This window comes from Melitaea cinxia, chromosome 25, assembly GCF_905220565.1.
Source record: "Melitaea cinxia chromosome 25, ilMelCinx1.1, whole genome shotgun sequence".
NCBI lineage: Eukaryota > Metazoa > Arthropoda > Insecta > Lepidoptera > Nymphalidae > Melitaea > Melitaea cinxia.
In genome coordinates, this window is record NC_059418.1 from 11,381,877 (window position 1) to 11,402,257 (window position 20,381).

A 20,381-nucleotide genomic window follows, 5' to 3' on the forward strand; every position below is an offset into this window, starting at 1 on the left:
ATTGTATACTAAACACAGCGACATAACAGCGAAGAGCAGCTGACATTATCTTTCTCGCTCGGGTACACTCGGCGGTCCCGAGTTAACCCGATCGGGCCTTTCACCTTAGAGCGTGACGGATCAGCCTAACTTACTAAGTTTTCACTTGGAAAATGGCACACCCAGCTAAATATTCTGATATAATACATATAAATATACAGTCGAATATAAAATCTCTTTTTCAAATCAGTTAAATAAGTATAAATATATAAATATATTATTTTCTAATGTTTTTCTAATTTCACTCCGTGATCACGGGAGCAACCATGGTTTCTGTAAAGTATCCGAAACGTCGGGCATCTAAAAAACTTAATACCCCGCAATGAAATCCTAAAAAGTTGCTCCATGATAATGAGAATTTTTTTATATTTTAACTGAAGCGTTAAAATTGTAGATTTCAGAATTGCGACAAAGTTTTTCGCTTCTAACACGAAATCTGTCCAACTACAATATTTTACTGCGGAGCTCGTGTGATGTTCTGAACCGCGATTCCCAATCCAATTGACATGACCGCTTAAAAGTAACGATTTTAAGTTAGACGTATATTGAGCTATGTGTGACATTACGAAGTCACTTTTATTTATTGATTACAAACACTTAAGCTTTTTCTTTTTACCTTTACTAACAATTGTGGATCTTTTGTCATCCGACTAATATACATTTATATTTTTTGATTTATTTACTAAAAAATTATTGTAATTTTAACATCATGTTTTATACAAGACAACTATCAGATTTTGATTAAGCTAAAAATCATCAAAATCGGCATACTCAGTGAAAACTTATTCGGTATAACACAACGCCAACGTAGGATGATGAAAAAATTCTCTAAAAAATAGGCATTATTAGATATAATTCGAAAATTACTTGTCAGATCTCAACCTCTCTTTATACATTAATTTCTTTTGTTGGTATCTGCATCATATGATAAATTGATTGTCGGCGGCTGCGACCCCGTCAGTCACTGTGGATCAAATGAGTTGAAAGCTCTGCTAGCTGTTTTACTTTTTGTTTCCAGTTGTTATATAATAAAATCTTGTTCTTGAGATATTTTACATTTACAAAATGAAATCATATTATTTAAAAAAAAAATCCACAAAAAGTCAAAGAATGCTAGCAAACGAAAAAAACCGACTTCAATTACATCAACAACTAATACAACGTAAGTAGACGAAAAAAATTAACAAACGCACTAGTCGTCACTACGATATGTAGAAGGTTTCTCTCGATTCCTCTGGGATTCCATCATCAGATCTCAGTTTCCTTATCATGGTATCACGCTTAGGATATCTCCTTTCCAAAAAAAAAGAAAATTATCAAAATTGATTCATAAACAACGAAGATATCCCCGAACATACGTTCTCCTTTTTTAAAGTCGGTTAAAAAGCTAATGTTTTCAAAGCACTATCTTGCAATGTTAGCGTACGTTGCACTCTAGACTTGTCTCTAGCGCCTCTACTTGCTATATACCCCTTGAGATTTGTATGTCCACTACTCGTTGTGGACATGAATTCACGCCATGTTTACCGCGAACTTGTGGAGGCCTACGTCCTGCAGTGGACTGTATTAAGCTGTAGTGACTAGTAGTGTGACAGAAAAAATATTAATAAGAGAGATTTTTAATGATAATGGGCGTTTTTATTGCCTTAATGTATACTAACTATACCCGTGCGAATAATTCGCATTAAATATTTGTAGTAATTATCACCGTACACAATTACAAAAAAAGTATTTATACGTGAGTTGATTTGAAATCGAAAAAAAAAATACCGATCGTCAATCATGTTGACATTGTTTCAAAATTAAAGCCGTCAAATATACAATTATATAATTAATTAATTTACAATAATAAAGCAATAACAATTATTTTTAGTTGTTGTCGCCGGTAGATCAAGCTATTATCTATAAAATGATATATAATTTATATGGAATAAAAGTGAGGCTTTTTTTTTAAAAAGGGAGTCAAACATCTTATAGACATAGATAAAAAAATTAATAAAATGTTCAGAAATTATGAACGATTGAATTATGAGTGATCCAAGAGTACTTATAAGGGACAAACAAAAGAAACCGTCAGCGTCGGACCACGTCCTAGTTTTACTAGGCAGTCACAGGACTGTCGATTTGTAGTTGTAATGAAAAATCGCTTGTGGTATGTAATGCATGTCTATTTAACAAAAGGCATGGGCATTCTGAGCCCGTGATATTAATTTATAAATAAATAAAAACCTTAGCGTATTAATATATATGATGTCATGTCTATTTTATCATAATATATTGAATTGCAAACAAAACATCCGAAGTGTTTTTGAAGAATACTGAGGTAATTCTTGATTAGGAATTTTTACTTTTAACTTTGAATTATTTGTTCTTTGATTAACAATACATTTTGTATGCAGAGTGAAATATTAAAAAGATATAAGAAATAAAAGTGCTGTGTGGCTACGGCACTAAAGAATTTAGCCACCCCCTCTCTTCCCGTGGGTGTCGTAAGAGGCGACTAAGGGATAACAAGGTTCCACAACCACCTTGGAACTTAAGAAGCCGACCGATGGCGGGATAACCATCCAACTGCTGGCTTTGAAATACAACAGGCCGGAGACGGGCAGCAGCGTCTTCGGTGCGACAAAGCCAGTACTGCGGTCACCAACCCGCCTGCCCAGCGTGGTGACTATGGGCAGGACACATGAGTTCACGTTATTTTTGGCGTAAACTTGTGGAGGCCTATGTCCAGCAGTGGACTGTATAGGCTGTAATGATAAGAAATAAAAAAAAGAATGCGTTGTTTAAGAAGTATGCTTGAGAAATAAAAGTGGATAGAATGGTTTTGTTTCTTATAACTTTAATAACTTTGTATCGAAACCGACCCGTGTCAGCTTTGCTTTGTCTTTTATATAATGTATTAGAGATTTTTTAATTTTTTCTTAATACGACTATGTCGGCAAACAAGCGTACGGCTCACCTGATTGTAAGCGATTACGTAGCTTATAGACATCGACGTATTGCAAGCGTTTTCCCGATCCTATCCCCAATCTCCCCAAGGAGCTCTGTTCACCTTACTCACCACAGGAATACAGCACTGCTTGAACACAGTATCTTTTAGCTGTGGTCTTCTGTAAGGTCGAGGTACTACCCCAGTCGGGCTGCTCCATATTCTCTGCCCTACTTCAGTTAAACTGAGGTAACTACAAAAACTGAGGTAGTAAATACGCGTTATCAAAGATTACTCAAAAAATAGTTATTAGATCTTAATCAAATTTAAATGGCGCGCACCAACTTTCGATAGCAAAAATCATCGAAATTGATCCACCCAGTCAAAAGTTCTGAGGTAACCATACAACAACAAAAAAAATACATTATAATGAAACAACTTTTTCGGATTTTATCGAAGTTTATTAAGTTTTTTAGATATCCGAATTTTCGGGTACTTTACAGCAACCGTACTGTGTGGCTACGGTACTAAAGAATATAGCCACCCCCTCTCTTCCCGTGGGTGTCGTAAGAGGCGACTAAGGGATAACACAGTTCCGCTACACCTTGGAACTTAAAAAGCCAACCGGTGGCGGGATAACCATCCAACTGCTGGCTTTGAAATACACAGGCCGAAGACGGGCAGCAGCGTCTTCGGTGCGACAAAGCCAGACCTGCGGTCACCAACCCGCCTGCCCAGCGTGGTGACTATGGGCAAGACACATGAGTTCACGTTATTTTTGGCGTAAACTTGTGGAGGCCTATGTCCAGCAGTGGACTGTATAGGCTGTAATGAATGAATGATGAATGATTACAGCAACCATGGTCACGGGGAACAGTCTATTATAACGAGTGAAATTCGCGTAAACATTAGAAAACAAAAAAACAGTCGAATTGAGAGCCTCCTCTTTTTTGGGAGTCGGTTAAAATGGTTACAAACGCTTCAAACCTATTTCACCTCAATGTCTTAAATTTTTTTAAGAGCGCTTGAACTCGACGACTTCCTTTTTCCGGAGTTTTGACGCGAAATCAATATTTTACGAAATATGTATTTTAAAAATAACTTCTTATTATTTTTAAACGTTAATTCAAGGACTAAAAATTTTATTTTCAGTATATGTGTTATCCAACAAAAAAAAATGTTTCAATTCGACCCAGTAAGTAGATCCTTTCGCGTTCAAAAAAAAAAAAAACAATTTTTTCGGGTTTTAAACTATAGATCAGGGGTGTCAAACTTGTATCGCGGAAGTGCAACTGTGTCCCTGTGATTCCGTCCAGGCGTGTCGAAGGAACACCCCAGAGGTTTTAGTCCGTGCGACTCGGACATACCCTCCAGCTCCCCCGGGCTGTAGGCATCCGTTAGGGACTTCTTCTGGGTTAAAAAAAAAAAAAAAAAAAAAAATGGGTGTCAAACTCAATTTTACAGAGGGCCATGTATTAAATTTAGAATGTTTAGTCAGACCAGATTCAAATAAAAAAAATGTACTGAATTATCATAAGCTTCCCTCCGTCTATATGCTTTGATCTTTGAAACTACGTAACGGATTTTGATGCGGTTTTCTTTAGTAAATATAATGATTGCAGAGGATGGTTTATATGTATAATATGGTAGAGGAACACTGATAGTTTCAGAGGTTTTTAATGTGTCGTAAATAAACACATTTTTTTCGCTTACATTGCAAATATTTATTTTATATTATATATTAGTATCGGCATTGCACCTGTGCGAAGCCGAGGCGGGTCGCTAGTATAGTATATAATGTATTCTTATTTCTGTGATACATTGCGATCGTGGGCCGTATCTTTGAGATCCTTGGTATAGATTATAATAATAATATTTTTTTGCTACCCTTAACACCGGCAATCTTACGTAGATCGAATATATAAAGCTGAAAGAGATTTGTGGAAAACCGGAATGTCTGGCACGAACCTTGAAAAGCCTATGTCCAGCAGTGGATTGCGATAGGCTGAACTGACTGACTGACTAACACTGATATTATTTAGAAGTATAGTTTTTCTTCTAAAAATCAATTTCGTTTAAAAAAAATCATCATAATCGGTCCACCCAGTCAAAAGTTTAAACAACGTAACGTAAAAAATATAATCGAATTGAGAACCTCCTTTTCGTGAAGTCAGTTACAAATAATAGCCACTAAAGCACTCATAAAACAAATTTTAAATGTTACATTATCCATAGTAGTGTACTACGTATCTGCTACGAATGTGCTACGAGTGTGCTACGAGAATGTCCGTAGCATTAGAATAGTGCATCCGAACTTTAACTGGTAATCTGTTGAATCCTAAATACTATGAATATAGGTCATAAACATTTCTAATCATAAGCGCTTTTTCAATTAATAAGTCGCAAATTATCCCTTTGTCTAAGTTCGCTTTTTGACATTTTTAAACCATCAACAAAAACTTTATTCAAGGAGGCTTAAAAAAGGGATTTTGAATCTTTATTTTACAAATTAAAATTATATTAGTTTTTGATAAATTTACTACAGTAAAAGTGAACTACCACAGATTTGGAATGAAGAAGCAGAGAAGAATCGGCAAGAAATTCCACTGTTTTTATGATATTCGCTTGACTTGGGGAGTAATCTGGTGAATACGTGACGAGAGCGTTACGAAAAGAGTGATTGGGCGAGGCGATAGTTGAGAGGGAGATATAAGTTAGATGGAGCTAAAAAAGTTTTACTTCAGTCGTGTGGTCTAAATCACATTCGTTTTTAGGGTTCCATACCTTAAAGGAAAAAACGAAATCCTTATTGGATCACTAAAAAGGAAAAGACTAAAGAAAAAACGAAATCCTTATTGGATCACTTTGTCCATCAAGACCCTTTTTTTCAGGAACGCGTGAAGGTATCAGGCTGAAATTTATCTCAAATACTCAAATTTACTGTCCCTTGGAGCTGTGAAAAAATCAAAACTTCTAAGCAAACTCAATCAAAAGATACAGCCGCTTATGCTGCAAATTTTCGACACTCGCAAGGGAATAAAAACTTACAGGGTAACTTCCCCTGAACTCAGAATCTTGAAATTTAGTACGAAGCAACATCTTATAGCACAGATAAAGGAAAAATTGCGAAAAGCATAAATTTTTAATAGTTTTGTACGGAACCCTCGGTGCGCGAACCCGACTCTCACTTTGTCGGTTTTTTTATTATTATTTAAAAATCAATTTAAAATTGAACAAAACCAACAAAGTCTTTACTTAAAATAATTTACAAATATAAATAAATAAATAAGCAAATAAATATCTACATAACACACACGGTCGTCTGTTCCTAAAATAAACAACTTAATGCTTGTGTTATAGGTAACAGCCGACTGGTATATAGTTACATTTTTTCCGATAAAAATTTATAAGTATAAATAATAGATATATAAATTTATAAATAAATATTTATATTACACCCAGACTCGGGGCGGGAATCGAACCCACTACCCTCGGAGCAGAAAGCAGGGTCACTACAAACTGCGCCAACGGGCTAGTCAATATATATAAAGGATTAATAAATAAATTAATTAAATTAATTATAGTTTAAGTAAAGATGCCGCTGATATGGAATGTAGATTCTGCTAAGAATCACCAATAAAACCTTAATTACTTTTAAATCCCGTCATATCACTCAATCCTTATTAGCTCAGTCATATGTTCTGTATGAAAAACAGCGCTACAGAACCCACACATTTTGTTATTTTAATTTTGAAGTAAATAACCTATACATATAATAATACTAAAAAATTAAAAAGATTATGTGGTGTCATGGGACACCAGGTAGGAACGAAGTTCCTTCGGATAGTATAGAAGCAACACTATTTGAAAAAAAATGTTGAATTTTATATATATTTTCTAGTCCTTGATTTTTTTTTAATTTTTTTTTTTGTTGATTTGTTTTTAATTAAGTACATAAAAGTATTTAGGAAATTAAGTTTTTTAGAAAATAACAAATACCGTAAAATAAAATAAATCAAACAAAATAATAATAATAATAATTCAAACTATTAAGTGAAATAAAAAAACATATGTCTTTATTTGTTTTTGTCGACAGTATAAAATTACATAAATAATTTAAACAAAAAGTTTACTGGTTATATTTTAGTTTTACAAAAGTCATATTATACAGTCGTGTGACTGATATTACGTCACTTCCGTTATATATTTTTCTTACGGTTTTAGTATCACATTTTTTTCAGTTCGGTCGCCCAGCCAAATGTCAAGCCTGCCGTAAGGAGCTTCGTTCCAAAAAATTCGAGTGTCTGTCTGTTTATAATATTCGCCTTTTACTAAATGCACATGAATGTATACACGGTACATATACCCAAATAATAGTTTTTACGATTTTTGATCGTCTGTCTGTTTGTTTGTTCCGAGTAGTCTCTGAAACGGCTGGACCGATTTTGACGGGGCTTTCACTGGGAGATAGCTGATGTAATAAGGAGTGACTTAAATAACTTTTATTTTAAAAAAATTTTATAACTACAAACTGAACAATTTTTTTTTGTTTGATCCCACTCGAACGAAGTCGCGGGCACAGCTAGTATCAAATAACATTAAGGTATTTATTGGAAATCGTAAAAGCATGAGGAATTTTATTATCACGTTGTTAAATTGTAAAACAATATTACGTACTTTAATTACTGTAAGATATCTTTTTAAAGTAAAAAAAAATTTAAAATTTTCTCGAATATTCCAGAAAAATATAAAACCTTTTCAAAGAAGCCTTTGTAATAGTTTATACTGTCTGTGATCGTGTAAGGACAATCGTGTTTGTATATTTTATGTATATATAATATATAATTCTGAAAATCAATAGAAAACTACCATCGATACTATGCATGGTTCAAAATATCCTTAACGCCATCTTTTAAATAGTAAAAGCAAAAAATTTTACCTTCTATATTTCTGTGTGAAACGTTTGCGTCTGGACAAAAGTTTTAAATTACAAGTGTTTTTGTCAACTGTGTGATTTTGTTCGGTAAAAAAAAATTAATTTTGTTTACTTTTGTTATGCGTGAAACAGGTGGTTGACGCGGTTATTTAGACTGCGCGCGACCGCTTCAGAAGGCAGTCCTTGCCCGACTGAGGCTGCCAGCTCAAAGCCCAGCAACTGAAGATAGGCGCATGCGTATTACAACTCTGATTCCTTTCACACAAATTTGAACCTTATGTTTTAATACGTGTAGTTGAATTTAGAATACGTAATATTAAGAACATCCGCATAAAATGTATCCTGTCAAAGATAATATTCGAAGTTTGAATTTTTTTCTCAACATGACAAAGTTAATTTTTCGTTGTATCAAACATTTGACACGAACAATGTTCCATACACGAAAGGTTATATCTCTGATACAAGAGACTCTCGACCTTATTGTGTAGCTATAAAACTTAAATTCAAATATAGATAGTTAGAAATAGAATAAGTAATAAAAGGAGCTCATTTATTGTGTCGCAAGAGATCTACTGCAGCGGATTTTAAACTTTATTTTATGTGTGATAAAGTTATTATTAATAAATTGTTTTGAGAAAAAAAATTGTATTTTTTTTAATTGAAGACATGTTGGCGCCACCAGAAAAAAACATAGCGGATTTCCTTAATTGACTAATGAGTTTTGTTATTATCTGTACTAAGCATTAAATTAAGTTCTAGGGCTGTCTGTTTTTAACTTTTTAACTGTTTTGTTCTACAAAAATTATTTAATAAAAAATTGACTTTTTATAGCCGACTTCAAAACATATTAAACGTAAAAAAACTTTAAGAAAATATTATAATAGCGCTAAAAAGAATAAAAAAAAAAACTTTTCCTTTATAACTTTCACTAACATTAAACAATTTATACTAACTAATTAATTAAAATTAATCAGTTCAAGTTATTTAATTTCATTGTTTATCAACATCGGTAAATCTCATATTGGTAATTGCATATTTTTACAATTAATTATAACGTATGCTATCATGTAACTATGATAAAAACCAGGGTTTATGGTGTTATAGGGACACCCATAAGTGCAAACACAAAACCGCGACCTCTTACGTTATGGTGGCTCGTACTACTTATAACGCTACAGGTTAATATGAGGAGAAGGGGGGGTAGATCAGTTATAGATTTAAACTTTAAAACAATTATATCCGGTCTGATTGTCTGTCCTTGTGGGCCTCCCCACCGTGCCTCGGAGAGCACGTTAAGCTATCGGTCACGGATATCATAGATACCTAATATCGATCATTACTCATAGTAAAAAATATGTCAGCCAACCATAGCTTCAGAATTCAAACTTTGAAAACCTATGACCTAGATAATGTATTATTACAAGTCACCCTGATAATCCGGGAGCTGTCAAACCGATCAATTTAGTCTTCCATTACGCCTAGTGTCCGGGTACATCCGGTCAGAACGTAATCCGGTCATAATTAATAACCGTCAAAGTTTGATTTATGAAACATCAAAACCCTTTTAGTAAGAATTTTAGTAACCAGATGTTACCTTGTAGATACTTTAAGATTTTGTTCAATAATGAAAAAAAAGGAATGTGCCTTAGACCACATGACTGAAGTAAACCTTTTGCATAATAGGCCTGCACTGACGGTTGCGCTGGCGGTTGCGGGTTCAATCCCCGCACATTACAAACACTTGTATTGGCCATACAGATGTTTGACGTGGTCTGGGTGTTTGTGCAGTTCTTGTGAGTCTCCCCACCGTGACTCGGAGAGCACGTTAAGCCGTCAGTCCCGGTTGTTATCATGCACATCTGATAGCGATCGTTACTCATAGTAGGTAATATATCCGCCATAGCGCATTGAAGCAGTGTGGTGGATATATCCCCGATAGATTCCGAAGCTCTGATCCTTGTCCTATATGGGGAAAGAGGCCTATGCCCAGCAGTGGGATATTAGAGGCTGAAGCGTAGGGTCAGTAACGCGCTTGCGATGCCTCTGGTATCGCAGACGTCTCCAAGCTATGGTAACCATCAGACGTTTATTTGCCACATTTGCAATATAAAAAAGGTATATTAATAAATTGGAACTCAAAATATAACCGTGAGTGAGTCGAGGGCACAGCAAATACACAATAAATAAATATGTGTCATCACATTAGCTTATACTTTTTGGTAACGCGTATTTACTTGACACTTTTGTTCGTCTACCTACGTTGTATTACTTGTCGATGTTATTGAAGTCGGTTTTTTTTTTCGTTTGCGAACAAACACACTTATCTTGATTTCTATAAGTATCATTATTATCAAATAGTTATTGGTTAATCCGCCAAACTGCTTAACAATGAACTTTGGATCCAACCCCTTTTGCCCATTGCCAATAAATTACTAATATATTTAAATAGGAATTATATACAATGACTCGATGATAAGGGTTGCCCTTTGTCGAAATCCCCAATAATTTTACTAAATGACGTTTATATTGCTTTTGTTCTGAAAGGGAGACAATCGATACATATAATAAAAATGTGAATGTTAATATGTTTGTGCACGCTAATCTCAGAATCGGCTTATTCGATTTAGATGTAATTTTCACTAATATATTGTGGTATGCGTCACTTAACATTTAATGTTTGTTTCATGTCAATCGGTTCATAAATAAAAAGTAATGCCAATTTAAAGAATCACGTTGAACATGTAAATACCCAAACGACGGTTTTAATAATACATAATTGTGTTTGCTGGCAAACGAAAAAAAAAAACCGACTTCAATTATATCGTCAAGTAATACAACGTGGGTAGACGAAAAAAAGTGACAAGTAAAAAAGATAACATAGTTCCACTACACCTTGGAACTCAAAAAGCCGACCGATGGCGGGATAATCATCTAACTGCTGGATTCGAAATACACAGGCCGAAGATGGGCAGCGTCTTCGGTGCGATAAATCCAGACCTGCGGTCACCAACCCGCCTGGCCAGTGTGGTGACTATGGACAAACACATGAGTTCACTCCATTTTTGGCGCGAACTTGTGAAGGTTTATGTCCAGCAGTGGACTATATTAGGCTGAAGTGAAGTGATAGTTCATATAGAGAAGGAAAGCAGAATGCATATATATTTTTTAATCATCTATGAAAATATATTAAATCAATACAAAAGAGATTACACACTTACTACCACGTATTTTACACACACACGCATATTAAACTATTTTATTGATTGTCAAAGTCTGCAGTCAAATTGACAAATGTACAAAAAGGTTCTTTATTTTAATTTTTTTTTTTGTTTTTTTTAATTTCAATTGCTTATTGTAGTCGAATTTCGACCTCTGGGCGATCACTCGTATGTATAATATTGTAAGATGAAATTTAAAAATACTTTACGAGTTGAGTTTGCTAGGAATTCTGTAAAAATATTGCAGTGCAGTATTTCACTTTATAGCTATGGGCTCAACTTACGCTGAGATTAAAGGAGTAATTTTTACTTGTCACTACTCTTTAGGAGTTGTATGAAATTAAAATGTTTCTTGTCGATACAAATCGAAGAGATATGTATGTGTTCATGTAGTTAGTAAGGTGACCAGAGCTCCTGGTGAATCCAAAAAACAATTCTGGTAAGTATTTGGATCGCAATTGTGCTATTATTACTGTCATTCTATTATTACTAATAATAATTGTGTTTGCTGGCAAATGAAAAAAAAACCGACTTCAATTTCATCGACAAGTATCGACATCGTAGGTAGAGGAGAAAACAGTCAAATAAATAGGCATTATCAAAGATTACTCCAAAAGTTATAATCAGATCTCGATGAAATTTAAATATTACCAGATGATAAACATCGGCTTTCGATTAAATTAAAAATCATCAAAATTGGTACACCCAGTAAAAAGTTATGCTGATATTCGAAGGTTTCCCTCGATTTCTCTTAGATCCCATCATCAGATCCTGGTTTTCTTATCATGGTATCACACTTAGGATATCTCCTTTCCAACAAAAAAATAATTATCAAAATCGGTTCATAAACAACGAAGTTATCCCCGAACATACTTTTAAAATATATATGAAGTCTTTCGACTCTTGGAAGCTCCTTTTCTATATTTTCAGGGCGCGGGCGTAGGTTCTACTCGCACTCTTTACAATATTATGTAGGTAGTACTTAAAATGATTATAACAAAATTATTACGTACACCGAACGCGTGTATGCGTGCATACTTTTCGGAGTTACGATCGAGTCTATTGTGTGGCGGAGGGAGTAACTCAGAGCAGTGCCTAGGACTTGCGACCCAGGTGTAGGTTTAAGGAGGCCCCCTTTGAAATACGTATCAACGCTCACCTTCACTGCTCGAGTTATACGCCTCGCCTAGCCAAATTAATCGTAATAGATAACAATTAATTCGTTTGCACAAATTAATTATTGAACGAGTCTAGGTTAAGCTACTAGCAGGATACAACAAGTGTATCGTGCCAAGCCAGAGCCAAGACTGCCTTAGCGGCGGTTGCACCGGTCGTTTCGTACACGTCAGAATAACTCGAGTAATATAATAAATGAGGGTAGATGACTATCGAACGATGTGCTAGGTGGCGCGATCGTTGCATCTGTTGTTTATAAATTCCTTTCTAATTGCGTATGAGAGCGCTAGTGTTGACATATATATATATATATTCTTTTTACAGGGCAATAAGGAAACTTAGGTAATAATCCTAATCTTTCTTCATTGCTCAATGCAAGAAACTGTGAACAGTTACTTAAATAATGTTGACTGTTACATTTCGGACACAACTTAGAAGATGCAATATCATGTGATCCGTCACGCTCTGAGGTGAAAGGCTAGATCGGGTGAACCTGGACCCAGGACCCGGAGTGTACTCGAGCGAGAAAGATACAGTCAGCTTTGATTTTATTTACCCCACAACCTTTCACAACCATTAATTTGCGCTTAACATAACTAAAACTCGGGGGTGAACTCGTGACCGCCGAGTATACCCGAGCGAGACAGATACAGACAGCTCTTCGCTGCTGAACGGTGAAAGACTCGATCGGGTGAACTCGGGACTTATTGCGTTATTGCTTGACTGCAATTGCTAATAAAGTTTTTACTTCTGCCGTGTGGTCTTGAGCGCGCATCATCACATCATCACTTCCGCCCATTGTAGTCCACTGCTGAATATAGGCCTCCACAAGTTCGAGCCAAATATGGCGTGAACTCGTGTGTTTTGCCCATAGTCACCACGATGGTAGGCTGGTAGGTGATCGACACTTAAACACGCTATCTGTCTTTCTTAAACTCATTCTATTTTTTAACCGACTTCCAAAAAAGGAGGAGGTTCTCAATTCGACTGTTTTTTTTTTTATGTATGTTACATCAGAACTTTTGACCGGGTGGATCGATTTCGACAAATTTTGTTTTAATCGAAAGGTGGTGTGCCAATTGGTCCCATTTAAATTTATTTGGGATCTAACAACTACTTTTCGAGTCATATCTAATAATGCGTTTTTACTTGACGCTTTTTTCGTCGACCTACGTTGTATTATACCGCATAACTTTCTACTAGATGTACCGATTTTGATAATTCTTTTTTCGTTGGAAAGAAGCTATCCCTAGTTTAGTACCATGATAAGGAAACCAGGATCTGATGATAGAATCCCAGAGAAATCGAGGGAAACTCTCGAAAATCCGCAATAACTTTTTACTGGGTATACCGATTTTGATAATTTTTGATTTAATCGAAAGCTGATGTTTATCATGTGGTCACATATAAATTTTATCGAGATCTGATAACTATTTTTTGAGTAATCTTTGATAACGCGTAGTTACTTGACTATTTTTTCGTCGATCTACGTTGTATTGATCTACGTTGTATTAATACGCCTGCATCGATTATTATGTATATACAAAAATCAAAAAGTAATTTAAATAATATGTTTTGCAGCCAGTCGTAAGCCTGGATAAAATATGAAGGGAAGTTAATTTAATTATACTATCCATCAATATTAACGTACGTAACGGCATTCGTATATGTTACAAGTTATAATATATAACTACTTCATAACCATAATACAAACAAAAGTAATAAAACGTCGCCGTCCCGTACTGATACTGTATACAAAAATAACTAGTTTCGAAAAATAAGCAGTTTCGAAACTAGTTACGCGTATCCACGAAACTACGTATAACCGATTACGCATAAAAGACGTTACGACCCACGACTATAAATTGCTTTGTCCTGATTGAGATATCTCGAGTCAGTGAGTTGACGCGATTTACAAGATGGCCGTTACGACTATTTATTTTTAGCCGATTACTACGTGTCAATCCCTATCATTGAACGTTTCGTTTCATGCCTGTAATTTTAGGTTATTAGTACCTGTCGGTTATTCTGTACCTTTTTCATTTTGTTTAAAACGTAAAAACGCATATTTAAATACAATTTCAATCTAATCAAGTATTATTGTTTGCTTTGGAAACTAATTGGTGATTTTTAAAAACATATATTTATCCGATTTGTTGAAATTAGTGAGAGTGTATTGGAACATATCAAATGTCACCGTACCCATCCTGTGTGAAACGGATTATGGATAACCTATTATTTATTTTACCTAGCAAGCGTTATTTATGTTGAAAGAATATTTTTATTACTTACTTTAGAACTCAAATGTAAACAAAGCTGAAATGTACTCTAATGTATAGGAATAAGAACGAAATTCCTTTCAATGTCCAGAGTATTTCACTTTACCGTATAATATATTAGTCCCATGTATACTTCACTATATCCATTTAATTTTCATGCTTCTTTTTCTGTATTCTGATTCTGTATGGTATGTGGTGTTGGTGCGACCGTGTTGTCACCCGACGGCTCAAGCGGAAGATCGGCGCTGACAGCTCTGCCAGCATATGCCGAGCTTGAGACCGGGTTTGCGATATCCTCATTGTATAATTTAATTGTTTAGCTACATTTACATATCCATTAATGTAATATTGATTTGTGTGGATGTTGCAAATAAAAGAGTATTATTATTATTACTCGTCGATGTAATTGAAGTCGGTTTTTTTTTTCGTTTGCGAGCAAACACAATTATTTTATTACTTAATGTAGACAGTTGACGACAATACACACACAGCAGTCACTATTACACAGCATTATACACATACACAGCATTATACACATATACATACATTATACACAGCATTATACACATAACATTATACACAGCAGTCACTATCCGTTTTACTTTAGCCTTTAGTTGTTAATATTGCAAGGAGTTACCAAGATGTCTTACCGGTGGGTGCTTCATAATGTTATTTTATGACTGCTTGACAATATATATGACAATATGTAGTAATGTATGTGTGTATGTGATAATAATGTACTTACTGTACTGTACGTACTGTAAATTAAAAAAAAAAAACAAACAGAAACGGAAACGAACACGTATTATTATATTTTTGTAACAACAAAAAACTGTCAGTATCGGTATATCCTAGCAAATCTAGACAGTTTTAGAACTGCTGGTCTGAAGTCAAACTATTGTAAAAAAAATGATATTGAAAATATTTTTTGTAGTATTAGCATCCTGCCTTGCTTCGTACGGGTATTTAACAAAAAATTCAAAATAATTTTATTTTTTTTTTATTTTTCAAATCGGTTCCGGAGTTTCGGAGCCTATTCAATGCAAACGAACGATCAAAATCAAATCTTTCCTCTTCATAATATTAGTATAGGCAAATGGCATTTGGCAGCTAAGAGCTCATTTGTTGAAAATGAAACAGCCACACATTTATTTAGCTCGCATACTTAAACTCGTAATTAAACTTTACGACCAAATTTTAAGCTCGAAGTAATGAAATAATCAGAAGTCTCTCAAGTACATTTGTGAAATAATCTTGACAGCGCGATTTAACAGACGGCACAACGCCATCTATTAGTAGATGAAGGAACTGAATATATTATTCATTACTAGCGACCCGCCCCGGCTTTTCACGGTTGCAAAAATTATCAATGTTCCTCTATTATATTACGCATGTATTATACATATAAACCTTCCTCTTTAATCACTCTATCTATTAAAAAAAACCGCATCAAAATCCGTTGCGTAGTTTTAAAGATTTAAACATACATAGGGACAGAGAAAGCGACTTTGTTTTATACTATGTAGTGATTGTTATTTTCCTCGCTAGAGAGCTCCGATAATAAACGCGTGCGATCGCTGCTAAATTCAAAGTGCTATAGCGAGAATCGCGGCCTCCGACGCGCTCTCCCGCCGCCCCGGCCGGCCAAAATCGCCGCAAACGCGACGTACCGCAATTTGTAAATCTGTAATATCTTCGGAAATATTCATTTAAATCATATGCTGTAAAGGGCCATATAGATCTATATTAAACCAACAATGTATTTAAGGTATTTAATTAGATAAGGATTAATGCTGAATTGGTTAAAATCGCTTCGAAAATTAGCCATTATTCGTCGTAAAAAGTAAATGACAAAATAATGTTATTGTGGGATATCCATAAGGGATAGACATATACTATAGCGGAGTTTTTTGTAGACCTTTTCAATGTGTACAATACTTAGTACATTATTTTGATAAATCTCGTAGGGTTCAGCCTGTGTTTCAAATGTAAGCGGAAAAAATTTAATTATTTACGACGTCACATTAGAAACCTCAAAAATAATAGTATTTCTCCACTATTTAATGGATATTATTATACATATAAACCTTCCTCTTTAATCACTCTATCTATTAAAAAAACCGCATCAAAATCCGTTGGGTAGTTTTAAAGATTTAAGCATACATAGGGACATAGGGATATAGGGACAGAGAAAGCGACTTTGTTTTATACTATGTAGTGATATCATATCAATATCTTTCACTCATCGTGGATGTTGTTAAAAACTTTAAATGACAATAAACTTAAATTTAAAAGTCTCGATAATAATATAAATGCGAAGTTTGCGAGGATGGGTGTGTCTAACTTTTTCATACAAAAAGTTCTTAATTGATTGTACTGAAACTCGGTACGTAGATAGCTCGAGGTCTTGAGTCACATAGGCTGCTTAGAAACCTCCCAACATTCCCACTAGATCTATACAAATAAATGAAATTCGAGTGTTTGTTTGTAATATTAAAATAACCGCTTTTTACTAAATGCATATGGATGTTTACACGTTACATATACCAAAATAACATTTTTTACATTTTTTTCTGTCTGTTTGTTCCGGCTAATCTCTGAAACGGCTGGACCGATTTTGACGGGACTTTCACAGGCAGATAGCTAATGTAGTAAGAAGTAACTTAGGCCACTTGTATTTTAGAATTTATTTTATAACTACAAACTGAACAATAATGTTTTGTTTAATTCCACGCGGACGAAGTCGCGGGCGCAGCTAGTTATTAAATAAAAATACGAATACAGGGAAAATAAAAGCATTTTAAAAGAATAAGAATACAATTGTGTTAGAAATCGTTACTGTAATAGAATGGGAATATGCAGAGAATTTTATCAAACCAAGTTTCATATTGTTTCTTAATGAAAATAATATTGCTTACTACAGTGTTGTATTCCTGAGGTAAGTAAGGTGACCAGAGCTCCTGGGGGATTTCCTATGCCTCTATGAAGAACAAATTTAAAGATGTCTTTGGATGTCAAGAGACTATGAACATTTTTGAATATCATATCAAAAATTGACCGCTCTAGCGGGGTTCGAACTAGAAGCTATGGAACGATGTACCCGCTGGGTCGAAATTTTTGATATGATGATTTTTATTTTCGGTTTAAGCGAACCGTGGCGCCGTCTATAGTGAGTTCTTTACAGAAACCCGTAACTATACAAAGTTTCATATTACAATGAAAATCTTTGACAGGAGACGATACCACGCTATTTTTAATATGTACGATTTTTTTTTGCTTAATTGGCTAGAGCACCGACACGGTCAGTCGGAGACGCGGGTTCGAACCCCGCTGGAGCGGTCAATTTTTGATATGATATTCAAAAATGTCTAGAATTCCCAATGTGTGGGTAACACAAAGATAAAATCGTACATAAGATACTATGAATTCGCGCTAAAAGTACGGACATTATAAGCCTGTGGATATATCACTCACATAAAAAAAGTTAGATGATAATCCCATCTTAAATATCTGAAAACACACAAACCCAAAAAACTAAGAATACTACAAATACCCTTTGGTCTTATGAATATTTGTGTAGAGCTGCAACAACTGGAACCTATGACCACCGTACCAAAAAGTCATCAAAATATTTATTATATTTTGAACTAGCTGTGCCCGCGACTTCATCCGCCTGTAATTTAACAAAAAGTGATTGTTCAGTTTGCAGTGCTAAAAAATAAATAAATTTCTAAAATAAAAGTAGCGTAAATTACTTCTTAGTACATCAGCTATCTGCCAGTGAAAGTCCCGTCAAAATCGGTCCAGCCGTTTCAGAGATTAGCCGATGTAGCCGTCAGACCTAACCTACTTTATTAAAATTAATTAAAAAAAAATATAATAATCGATTATCGAAATATGACAATCGATTATTAATCAATGGACTTATATTTCCGTAGTACACGAAAAACGTTAAAAAAGGTCAGCCAAAATTTTTGAAAACCGATCGATTATTTTAATATTCGATTACTATTTGTTAATAATATCGATTTATCATTAATCGTGTTAAATTGAGAAGAAAATAATCGATTTCTTTACGTAACGTATGGAACGTTGCTCGGAATAAGCCGTGCTTTTTATCGTTCGGGTGATCGGGTAAAAATACAAGTTGTATTTTTGTTGTTACATCTCATCCCCAGTTTCTAGTAAACACAGACAGTGTCTTAAACATACCATTACACTAAAGAGTAGAGACGTTATTCTGATCATGAGATAAGATTTTCTGAAGTCTGCTTAGAATAACTATAACATAATAACAATCGTAGTGCGATTATCGTACCCAATTACCCATTATTAAGAGTGTATGCTACCTCAAATTGCTTATTTTCCACTCGGCAGGATGTCCTGATATCTTCCAAACTACTGAATATTTAAGTTTGAAATTTATGTATGGTAAAGTTCAGGACATAAACTATCTTTCATATGTTTCAAAAACTCGATATCATAAAGTTACCTCTATTTTTGTATTAAAACCTTAATATCTCAGTAAATATAGAAGTTATGGACTTGAGATTAAGCATGGTAATTGAAATAAGTATGAAGAACATTTTATATGTTGCGTTTTTTTAAAAATAACTATTGATAATGTTTGTGGGGAGAAAATACATATAATTCGCGCGATGAACAACCAAGCGCTCTCAATTCTCATGTGTATTTAAAACGGGTGAAATCTGAATTCGAGCTGAGTTAGTGTAGCCCCTTAATGAATAGGAAAGTATATATCAATTATGGTTCAAATATAGGCTTTGACTGGACTGTTAGCTAGTCAAATCCCTTGCAGGAAAGATCTTGTTTCTAACAAACAGACGTCAATATCGAATTATATTCTGCGATACCTTTATCATATTGAAATAACATAACGTTAGCGCGATTCAAGTTACACCCAGCGCCATCTATTAGGAGGTTTCGTCCGTGCTTTTTTTTAGATACGTAGCCTCGTAGCAACGTAGCAGAAGTTGTAACGATGCATTATATGTGTATATCTTATAACATTCACACACACTTGTCTGCTCCTAACGCATTTAATTCTTGTATTATAGGTAACAGCCGCTTCAAAATTATAAAATATTTATTTAATCATTTCTGATTAACTAAATCAAAATACGAATTACTTTGTACTAAGTAAATTTATTTTTCACTTTTTAGTTTCCTTTTTGAAGTCGGTTTTTTTTTTTGTTAAAAATCATTAATGTTCTTATTGTAAGTGTGCAATAAAATATAAATAAATAAATAAATAATAGTCAAAACTTTCGTTGCGAAGGACATATGCAATATACTTAGAAATAATCTTATACCATACGTTTCCAAATATCCACGAATTGGAAATGTTCCCGAGCTTAAGTCCTAGGATTTAGCATTCGCTAGATTTAGTAATCTCAGCCGCACTATCTCACTTGCTGATCTGATGCACTATTTTAATTCTACGGACACATTCGTAGCACATTCGTAGCACATCCGTAGCACATCCGTAGCACATTCGTAGCACATTCGTAGCACATTCGTAGCACATTCGTAACACACAACAGTTATATTTACAACTACCACCGATTCGGAATATAGATTCCTCAGAGAATCAGCGAGAAACTCCGCTATTGATCTTTTAAAACACGGTCTATACTATAAATTTAATTATACCTTGCACGAACAATAATACCAGTAAAGTTATCGTGGTTGTACGATCCAGCTTGTAACCTGTCATTTTGGAAAATTTATATTTAAATATTTAAAGACGACGCCTTGGCGTAGCGGTTTATATAATAGCA